Genomic DNA, 10,829 nt, shown 5'->3' on the forward strand with positions numbered 1-10,829 from the left:
GAAATGAATCCCATAAAGCAAGTCCTACTGAGATAATAGAGATGCTGTTTTTGAGGTAATCTTAGTTTGTGCTTGTAGAATCTGTGGACATGGGCAGGTTCCCTATCATATTCCTTCTGCCACTTGTGGATTGGAACTATGCCCTTCTTGGTTAGAGAAAGTTACCAAGGAAGCGATGAGAGGTTGGGTTCAGAAGGTGATTAATCAGTGGTGGGATTCAAATATGTGAACCACCAGTTCTCTGTGTGGATGCCACTTCCAAAAGCCCATTCTGGGCCTAGGTAACAAAAACATTAGCTACCAGTTCTCCCGAAGTGGTGCGAACTGGCTGAATCCCACCACTGTGATTAATGTATCCTGGGGAAGGGGTAAAATAATGCTACTTACCTTGTCCCCTCTCCTCAAGAAACCCTTATTTTACCTGACAGTTTTAGATAACTATCAGCCAGACTCTAGTCTTCCTTGTTCAGAGCAAATTGTTTCAGAAAATGAAGAAAAAGTTACAGAGAACCTTGGAAATAGCAGATTATCTGGACTCTTTTATCTGGAGTGTTTGACAATTGGTCTGACTGGAGAAACTGTATGCTGGTGATGGCAAACCTATGGCACACGTGTGACAGGTTACACCCCATTACATTTTTGGTGACGTGCCTGGCCTCCAGATCCTTTTCCAAAGGTTTTAGGCCTCATACAACCAGGAACTGCCTCAGATAGGCATTTTGAAAAATATTCACAATTATGTAAGTATTAAAAATGTAATTTAATTTATTACTCTTCTTAGCTATGAATTGTTTCTCTTTTGTCCAGGGTGTGTGTGTATGTGACACACTAGCAAAAGTCATGGTAGGGTTTTTGGAATTTTTGATACACAGAGTTCAAAAGCTTCACTGTGAGCCAAGTAATGTAGCCAATAAGGTGCATTTCTTTAAGATATTCATTGTAACCTTAAACTAGTTTGTTCTTTTTTTTCAGGTAAATGCATTTATGCAAGGAGAGTCAGAGGATTCTCAGTGCCCTCAACTAGCTGTAATTCCTGGATCCTTTGGGAGAAACCAAACAATGTAATATACAGCACAGCAAGGTGAAAGAGATCAGAATAGCAAACATGCAAACTGACACCAAATGTTTTAATGTTCTCCTTTCTCCCTAGAAAAATTATACAAAAGTTGAAAAATGTTCATTTTCTTCTCCAAATGAAAATTCCTTCAGCAGCTTCTGTGAAGGGCTGCCTGCTACGCCATTGTGTAGAGTAAAAAGAAGTTGTCATACAACTTCTACTTCTTAGCCCTCACCACATCTATCACACTCCCTTTACCTCCTATTTAGTTCAGATTTCTCCCTCCCTCTCCGTCTCCCTCCCCCCACCCACCTTCAAGTCAATGTTGACTCCTGACAAGTGCCTGAACTATACTCCCTGCACTTTTCTTGGAAATATTTTCATAAGTGGTTTCATAAGTATTTTCATAAGCCATTGTCTTCTTCCTAGGGCTAAGAGAGAATCACCCAGCTAGCTTTAATAATAATAATAATAATAATAATAATAATAATAATAATAATAATAATAGTGAGGCACTACCCCCCCAGTGAGGCACTACCTTGACGTGGTTGTGGGGCTTGTGTACTCTGAGGAAGATGAGAGCTATGCCAGAGGTTCAACCATACTGGACAGGTCTCATCAGAGGAGTCAGACAAAGAGTGTCTCTCCCATAAAAAATATGGTGAGACGTAAATTTCAGAATGCCATACCGGCTCGGACGTCGCCCGGGTTAACAAGGTCCGCACTAGATATTGGAGTTCCTGGATATCTGGTGAAAAATGGGTTACAGGACTCAGGACTGTTGGCTGAGCAACCAGGGCCAGCAGCTGCAGAACTACTGGAAGAAAAGGTGTTTACCCGTCGCAGATACACAGTGATGGAAAACAAAGAAATAATGATCTGTTACTACAGATCAAGTCCAACAAGAAGAGGATATCTAAAACGAATGCACCAATTCTGGAAAGAACAACATCCAGAATCAGAAATAACAGAACAGAGACTAGCAGATCAACGCCGATTTATAACACGAAATAAAGTATTCACAGAAACAGAATTGGACGAACTGCAAAGGTTTACCCAGGGCAAAGAAATCAAAGCCTTACCAGAAGTAATTCAGAATGTAGAGGCAAACCAGGGGGAGTTGGCAGTGAAGGAATCCAGCAGAGATATACAACTGTTCTCATTTGGAAACCAGGCACCTCTACCTCAGGAAGAACAAAACCCTCTAACTAAAGAAATAAAAGAATTGAAACAAAGAATAACTGAGCATCTAGAACAGCACAAAAACAACAGAATAAGGCTACCTGCATTGAAGCTTGTTCCAAAGAAACAGCTAGCACAAGCATTAAAAGATGCAAATACTGCAATATCAAGTATAAGCACCAATTCACTGCAAGAAACAAACCAACTAATGTACAGCACAGCTGCAGTTATAACAGAATACCTGGGATGCAAAATCAACAAAGAAGAAAAACAAACAAACAGTGCACCAGAAAAATGGAAGGTTAGACTAGAAAATAAGATCAGCAAGTTAAGATCACATGCAAGCAAGCTAGAACAGATGAAAGAAAAGAAGCTGAAGAACAAGAAGACCAAAGAATACCTAATCAAGAAATACCACTTAGAAACAAGGAAGATCAAGGAAGCACTGGAAATAATAAAGCAACAAATAACAGCTATAGCCAGGAAAATCAGTAGATATGAAGCTCGAATTGCAAACTATAGGCAGAACCTCCAATTTCAATCCAATCAGAAACGTTTCTACCAATCCATCAATGGAGAAACTGCAAGAATCAGTCAGTACCTGACAAGGAAGAAACAGTGCAGTTCTGGAAGCAGATATGGGATAACCCAAAGAAATACAACAAGGATGCGGCTTGGTTAAAAGAGGTGGATGCAAATAAAACAGAAGTTGAAATGAAAGAACTAGTAATAACAACAAAAATGGTAGAAAAAAGAGCAAAGAAAATCAAAAATTGGTCAGCACCAGGTGAAGATGAACTGCATGGGTTTTGGTTGAAACATCTAACTGTTATACACCCACTCATTGCCAAACAGTTCAACAATATACTACAAGGAGGAGAAATTGAAAAGTGGCTAACAACTGGGAAAACCTACCTAATAATGAAAAATCCAGCAAAAGGGGCAACACCAGGTAACTACAGGCCAATTACCTGCTTACCAACAACTTTCAAATTACTAACTGGTGTGGTAGCTGATGCAGTACAACAGCATCTAGTTGAAAACAATCTCTTTCCACCTGAGCAGAAAGGAAACCGCCCCAATAGCAGAGGAACAAAAGATCAACTCCTAATAGACAAAATGATCTTGGAAAACTGCAAGAGAAGGAAGACCAACCTGAATGTGGCATGGATTGACTACAAAAAGGCATTTGACTCTCTGCCACATGATTGGATAATAAAGTGCCTAGAAATAACAGGAGTCAGTAGAAACATCAGAAAATTTGTGCAAAGATCGATGGCACAATGGAAGACACAGTTGCAGATCAATGGTGAGAGGCTGGGAGAGGTTAATATCAAGAGAGGAATATTTCAAGGAGATTCATTATCACCATTACTATTTGTTATTGCACTGTTTCCTCTGTCAACAATACTGAATAACTCAGGACATGGCTATCAAACATCAAAAACATCTGCCAGACTATCCCACCTCCTTTACATGGATGATCTGAAGCTGTATGGAAAAACATCATCTGAAATAGAATCGCTGCTCAACACTGTCCGTATATATAGCCAAGATATTGTAATGGAGTTTGGCTTGGACAAATGTGCCACACTTACTATCAAACAAGGAAAAATAGTGAAAACTGAAGGAATCAAGATGCCCCACGAAAATAACATTAAGAGTCTGGATGAGGAAGAGTACTACAAATACTTGGGTATCCTTCAAGCTGACAACATCAAGCACACTGAAGTCAAGAAAAAGATTAGAGGTGAATACATCAAGAGAGTGAAGAAGATCTTAAAGTCCAAACTCAATGGAGGAAATACCATAAAGGCAATCAACACCTGGGCAATCCCAGTCATTAGGTACACAGCTGGAATAGTGGACTGGACTCAAGCAGAACTAAAAGCAATGGATAGGCAGACCAGAAAAATAATGACAATGAATCATGCCCTTCATCCACGCAGTGACATTGATAGACTTTATCTACCAAGGCAAATAGGTGGGCGTGGAATGCTACAAGTACATCAGATGGTTGAAGAAGAAAAAATGGCTTTGGAAGAATATCTGAAGAACAATGATGAAGATGCACTGAAATTAGTATATCAGGAAGGCTTACTAACTACTGGAGAGACCAAACTGGCCTACAAGAAAGACCAAATGAAGAACAGAATAGAGGCATGGGAAGACAAAGCACTACATGGCCAATACATGAAAAAAATAGCTGGGAAAGCAGATAATAATAAACCTGGCAATGGCTAAGAGCAGGAAAATTGAAGAAAGAGACCGAGGGACTAATTCTGGCTGCACAAGACCAAGCCTTAAGGACAAATGCATACAAAGTCAAAATTGAGAAGACAGCAACAGACAGTAAGTGCCGCCTATGCAAAGAAGCTGAAGAAACAGTGGACCACTTGGTAAGCTGTTGCAAGAAGATTGCACAACTGATTACAAGCAGCGGCATGACAAAGTAGCAACAATGGTGCATTGGAAGATCTGCAAAAAATATCATTTGCCTGTAAGCAAAAACTGGTGGGATCATAAAATAGAGAAAGTCATAGAAAATGATAAAATTAAACTGCTCTGGGACTTCAGAATTCAAACAGACAAGCACCTGCAACATAACACCCCAGACTTAACAATTGTCGATAAGAAAGACAAAAAAGTCTGGATAGTGGACGTGGCAGTGCCTGGAGACAGCAGAATAGAAGAGAAAGAACTGGAGAAGATAACAAAATACAAAGACCTACAAATAGAAATAGAAAGACTGTGGCAAAAGCAAGCAAGGGTAGTACCAATAGTCATAGGCTCCTTGGGTGCAATCCCAAAACAACTGGAGCACCACTTGAACACCATTGGCATTGACAAATTCGCTATTAGTCAATTGCAAAAGGCGGCCTTATAGGAACTGCTTCCATCCTGCGACGATATCTGTAATACCATCAAACATCCACATCTGCCTATCCCAGGTCCTGGGTAAGGACTCGATAGGTAGACAAAATGCCAAATCCAGTCTGAACATCTGGCTGACTGTGTGATGATCCATAATAATAATAATAATAAAGTTGGAAGGGACCTTGGAGGTCATCGAGTCCAACCCCTGCTCAGGCAGGAACCCTACAACATTTCAGACAAATGGCTGTCCAGTCTATTCTTAAAAACTTCCAGTGTTGGAGCATTTACTGTTTCTGGAGGCAGGTTGTTCCACTGATCAATTGTTCTACTGTCAGGAAATTTCTCCTTAGTTCTAAGTTGCTTCTCTCCTTGATCAGTTTCCATCCGTTGCTTCTCGTCCTGCCTTCAGGTGCCTTGGAGAATAGCTTGACTCCCTCTTCTTTGTGCAGCCCCTGAGATATTGGAACATTGCTATCATGTCCCCCCTCGTCCTTCTCTTCGTTAAACTAGACATACCCAATTCCAGCAACCGTTCCTTATATGTTTTAGCCTCCAGTCCCCTAATCATCTTTGTTGCTTTTCTCTGTACTCTTTCTAGAGTCTTGGCATCTTTTCTACATCGTAGTGACCAAAACTGGATGCAGTATTCCAAGTGTGGCCTTACCAAGGCATTGTAAAGTGGTATTAATATTTCACGTGATCTTGATTCTATCCCTCTGTTAATGCAGCCCAGCACTATGTTGGCTTTTTTGGCAGCTGCAGCACACTGCTGGCTCATATTTAAGTGATTGCCTACTAGGACTCCGAGATCTCCTATACTATACCTGTACATTTGGTTTTTCTTGCCTAAATGTAGAACCTTACTTTTTTCACCATTGAATTTCATTTTGTTAAATAGCGCCCAGTGTTCAAGTCTGTCCAGGTCCTCCTGTATCTTAAGCCTGTCTTCTGGAGTGTTGGATATTCCAGCCAGCTTGGTGTCATCTGCAAATTTGATGAGTTCCCTATCTATCCCCTCATCCAAATCATTGATGAAGTTGTTGAAGAGCACTGGGCCTAGAACAGAGCCCTGGGGCTCCACACTACACACTTCCCTCCATGTAGATGCAGTTCCATTGAGGACAACACACTGAGTATGGCCAGTCAGCCAGCTATGAATCCATCTGGTGGTGATGCTGTCTAACCCACATTTTTCTATCTTATCGAGTAGTAGGTTGTGATCTACTTTATCAAATGCCTTACTAAAGTCCAAGTAAATTATATCCACAGCATTCCTCTATCCACTAATTTTGTCACTTGGTCAAAGAATGCAATAAGGTTTGTCTGGCGTGATCTGTTTTTGACAAACTCATGTTGGCTTTTAGTAATGACTTTATGTCTTAAGGTGGGACTAGAACTCAGGGTCTGCCAGTTCTCAGCCTGATGCCTTGAACCATGACATTAAGTTGACCTCATTGCCTACATTTATTTTAGCAGAAAGGCATTTAAAAAGAGATGGAGTGGGAAACATTGCTGTTAGCCTATAATTAATTACAAACCTATTCCTTACCCTGAATAAAAGAAAGATAAAAGAAATTAAATAAAAGAAAAGAAATTCATCACATTTGTAGCTTCTTTTATACAACCCAAGCTCCTAGGGGGTTAACCTGCCAAACATTTGCAGTTATTCCATTGCTTTGTTCATTGACCATGTGGCAAGTTACTGTAACTGATCCAAAATGACACACACGTTTGGCATTTTCAGGAATTCCAACAAGCTTAGAGTGTATTGTATAGGTAGATTGCAGCTTGTAATGATGGTGTACGTTGATGTCTGGCACTGATTGCTGACTTTCCAGGCTACCATACTAGTGTGTGTTTCATTCCAAATTGGCTCATGGAAACTACTAGAGAACTGATGTATTTTCAGACTGTTACTATGGCTTACTTTACAAAAGGCAGAGTAAGTTATTTTCCAAGGCAAAGGAAAAAAGAAGTTTGGACAGTGAACAACTGTTTCTCCCTTAAAGACTACAGGATTTTTGAGAGGTGTATATGTAAGTAGGTTTAGGAAAAGAGACTTGCTTTGTTCTCAGTGTCCAAAATTCCTAAGCACTGAACTGATTGAGCTGAGTTAGTCTAGAAATGGCACTCGTGTGTATTGAAACTTCCATATATGTCCCTCGCATTTGCACTAAGATTCCAAAGACACTGGTTAAATTTTGCTTTGCATAAATATTTCGAGTACTCTGTGATATTGATGTTGGCAACCAGTCCTATCTATAAATGGCCCTTGTTAGTAATATGGATTCCACACTCATGCTCTACAAGCCATATTTTTTGGTGGAAAGGATACGGCCTATCTTTTGGACTAGGTTCCTATCAAACCAACAAAACCAAGGAAATTAGTGTTCATTGTATAGGAAGGAATGTTACAGATAAATAACAAACACAAATATAAAATACATTTATCTGGTTCATTGATTCTGAGATGCAGACTGCTGAGAAAGTAGAAAGTATTTCCACCAGAAAGACTCTTAGCCTTATATCTCATGGTACAATAAAACTACAATAGTTCACAGGGATTGACTAGCTCAGCTATTTCCAATCTGGTACCCTTCCAGAATTCTGGTTTAGAAAGTAGTATGTATAAAATTCCATTATGATCACTTACAACAACTATCACTCTTGGTGTCACTTTTTTTATTTTGATACAATGGAAATGATTCTATCACTACATAGTTGTCACTGGGTCAGGTTTGATTTCTATTGACTAGAAGTACAATGTTCATCTTCTTGGCCTGCTTACTTTTCTTTAAGAGTCATACAAATGTACATCTACTATTTCTTCTATATTCAGCCTTTTCTTCAGTATTTCCAAAGGAAGGCAATATGCATGGGCCACATGAAGGCTTCATCCTGCAATTTGTAACAACAGAAGGAATCTGACATTGCACCAACAATAGTGGCCAGCTAGAGAGGTTGAGAATTTGTGGCCCCTCCCAAATGTTGTCCTGTCTCATCAAAGCACATATGAAGAAATAATAAAATGCAGCAGCAGCAGCAACAAAAAAAAGTGACTACAATTTTTGTTTTCAGGAGACCCCAAGTTCTAGTGAAAAGGACTGAATAGAAGAATTGGATGTTTCTCCTTCAAAACAATTACAACAATTAACCAATGGAACAGCTTGCCTTGAGAAGCTGTGGGTGCTCCATCACTGGAGGCTTTTAGGAAGAGGCTGGATAGCCATTTGTCTGAACTGATATAGGGTCTCCTGCTTAAGCAGGGGACTGGACTAGAAGACCACGAAGATCACTTCCAACTCTGTTATTCTGTTAAAACCTAGAGAATTCCTCTCAAAAGAATGGACTGAAATGAAGTACATCTGGGTGGAAAACTGGCATGGCCAAAGACCTGGATTGGCAGCCTACATCAGGAAATGAGGTTTGATTGACTATCTGTCAATCCTTAAACCAATCTATGACATCACCCATTCATTTTTGTGACGGGCGTCCATGTCTCTGGAAGTGGAACCATCACTCTATCTGATGTGTCTGGTCCACCACTTGCCCCAACAGATAAGATTTGACCCAGCCAAAAGTCACTCAGCATGATCCATGAACAGGGACTACAAGAGATTATTCCAGCAGGATTCTTCTTAAATGAAAGAGACCACGGGCTATAGAAGCAGTTCACCTAGACATGACCTACTATGACCCTCAAGCAGCATCAGGGGCCCTTGCTGCATTCTTCATCTAAAAGAGGGAGAGGCAGAATATAACCAAAGCCAACCCAAACCTACCAATAGTCCTGTAAAAGTATAAACAGGACTAGAACAGCAAGATATTGAAAAAGGAACTTTGCATAGGGAAAGAAAGCTTGCCTTAAGCTTTACAAGTTAGACTGGTCAAGCACAGAAACCAGAAATTTCAAATCCCTAATTTAGATATTCAGATAAACGGATTTGGTTTAAAACAGCTTGTTAACTATTCTTTTTTAATATAATATTTGCATGTTTACAAATTCTGCACATGAATATTTTTTTTAAGGATATATAGGATCTTCATGTTTTTTCAGTTACCTCTCTCTGTTTTTAAAGCTTCTTAAGTCTCACAATTGTAATTATATTTAAAGATATATGCTAGACTTGTGGAAATGTCAGTTTTTAAAAATAGTTATAAACATGGAAAGAAATGCATGATGGCATGAGGAAGCTTGTGTGCACCCCCAAACAGAAAAATATCCAGAGAAATATGAGCTATTTATACAAGCTGATAAAATATCCAGGCTAGATGACTTTAATCAGCTAAAGAACTCCCTCTACTGATGAGAGTTCATAAATTCGACAGTGCAAATTCTGCATACATGTTTTGCTAGATCAGTGGTTCTCAACCTTTTTAATGCTGCGACCCCCAACCGGTCGTAAATCGAGGACTACTCAACCGGTCGTAAGTTGAGGATTACTCAACTGGTGCAGCACCATTTGCAGAATGGGACTTTTGGCGGGCTCAGCAGGGCAGAGACAGCCTGGACAATTCCTATTGACTTTCGAAAGCCAATAGAATAAAAGGGAGTAGCACAGCTAAGGAAAAGGGGGAAAAAATGGTGGACTACGTTGTTTGGCGACCCCCGCGAAATGGTCGTTCGACCCCAAATGGGGTCCCGACCCGCAGGTTGAGAACCACTGTGCTAGGTGAACCTTCCAAACAACAGAATGTGCATTATCTCAGCGAATAAAATATCACACAACTGTTGTTTTAGTCATCTGGACAAAAGAATCCTATGAGTGAAAGGACTGACCAAAGATGAATAATGTGCTTTTCTGAATTGCACTGATTGTAGAGAAAAGAAGCATTTATTTTTCCAGGTAATTATTTAAAAAAAAAAAAAAGATTGTCCTATCAATTGTAAAGAAATCAAATTACATATGAATTCTTCAGAGCTGTCAGGTATTTTTTTCTAATTCGGGGGATCTCTCTAAGGAATCTGTGTCTCCATGAATTTATGAAATATCTTCTGCTTATCTCCAATTCTGCCAAATCTTTGACAGCAAAAGTTTCAGCGACCCTAAAAGGGAACTTGCTTTATTGAATTTCTGCCCTCTGAAGGGCAATTCTGAAATATCTCAGACTCTGAGCTCGCTTCCAGGGACCAGAAGATTGTTGTGTTGTTGTGGTTGCTGTTGTTGTTTCAGTGTGTCATATAATACATGTGGGTATGTGCATAATTCTGTATTTATTTATTTTTGGCATATATATGTGTGTATGTGTGTGTGTGTAGTGTATATTGGAGGTGGTGACCCTTTGAGAGCTAAATGCAATGAAATTTCATTTTAATGTATGCCGATTAGTGTACATTCAAAGTGACAATAAAGTTATTGTTGTTGTTAATTGCGAAGTTGTGTCCGACCCATCGCGACCCCATGGACAACATTCCTCCAGGTCTTCCTGTCCTCTACCATCTTCTGGAGTCCATTTAAATTCACACCTACTGCTTCAGTGACTCCATCCAGCCATCCCATTCTCTGTCGTCCCCTTCTTCTATTGCCCTCAATCTTTCCCAGCATTAGGCTCTTCTCCAGTGAATCCTTCCTTCTCATTAGGTGGCCAAAGTACTAATAAAGTTATTATTCTATTCTTATTCTTATTCTATTCTATTCTATTCTTAAGTCAATTTATCTGCAATTTTATTCAATTTAAACATAGGTAAGAATTTGTGTAGTATCTTGTAGTT

The sequence above is a fragment of the Crotalus tigris genome, unplaced genomic scaffold (assembly GCF_016545835.1).
Source record: "Crotalus tigris isolate CLP2741 ecotype Arizona unplaced genomic scaffold, ASM1654583v1 scf7180000019007.31208882:3723066, whole genome shotgun sequence".
NCBI lineage: Eukaryota > Metazoa > Chordata > Lepidosauria > Squamata > Viperidae > Crotalus > Crotalus tigris.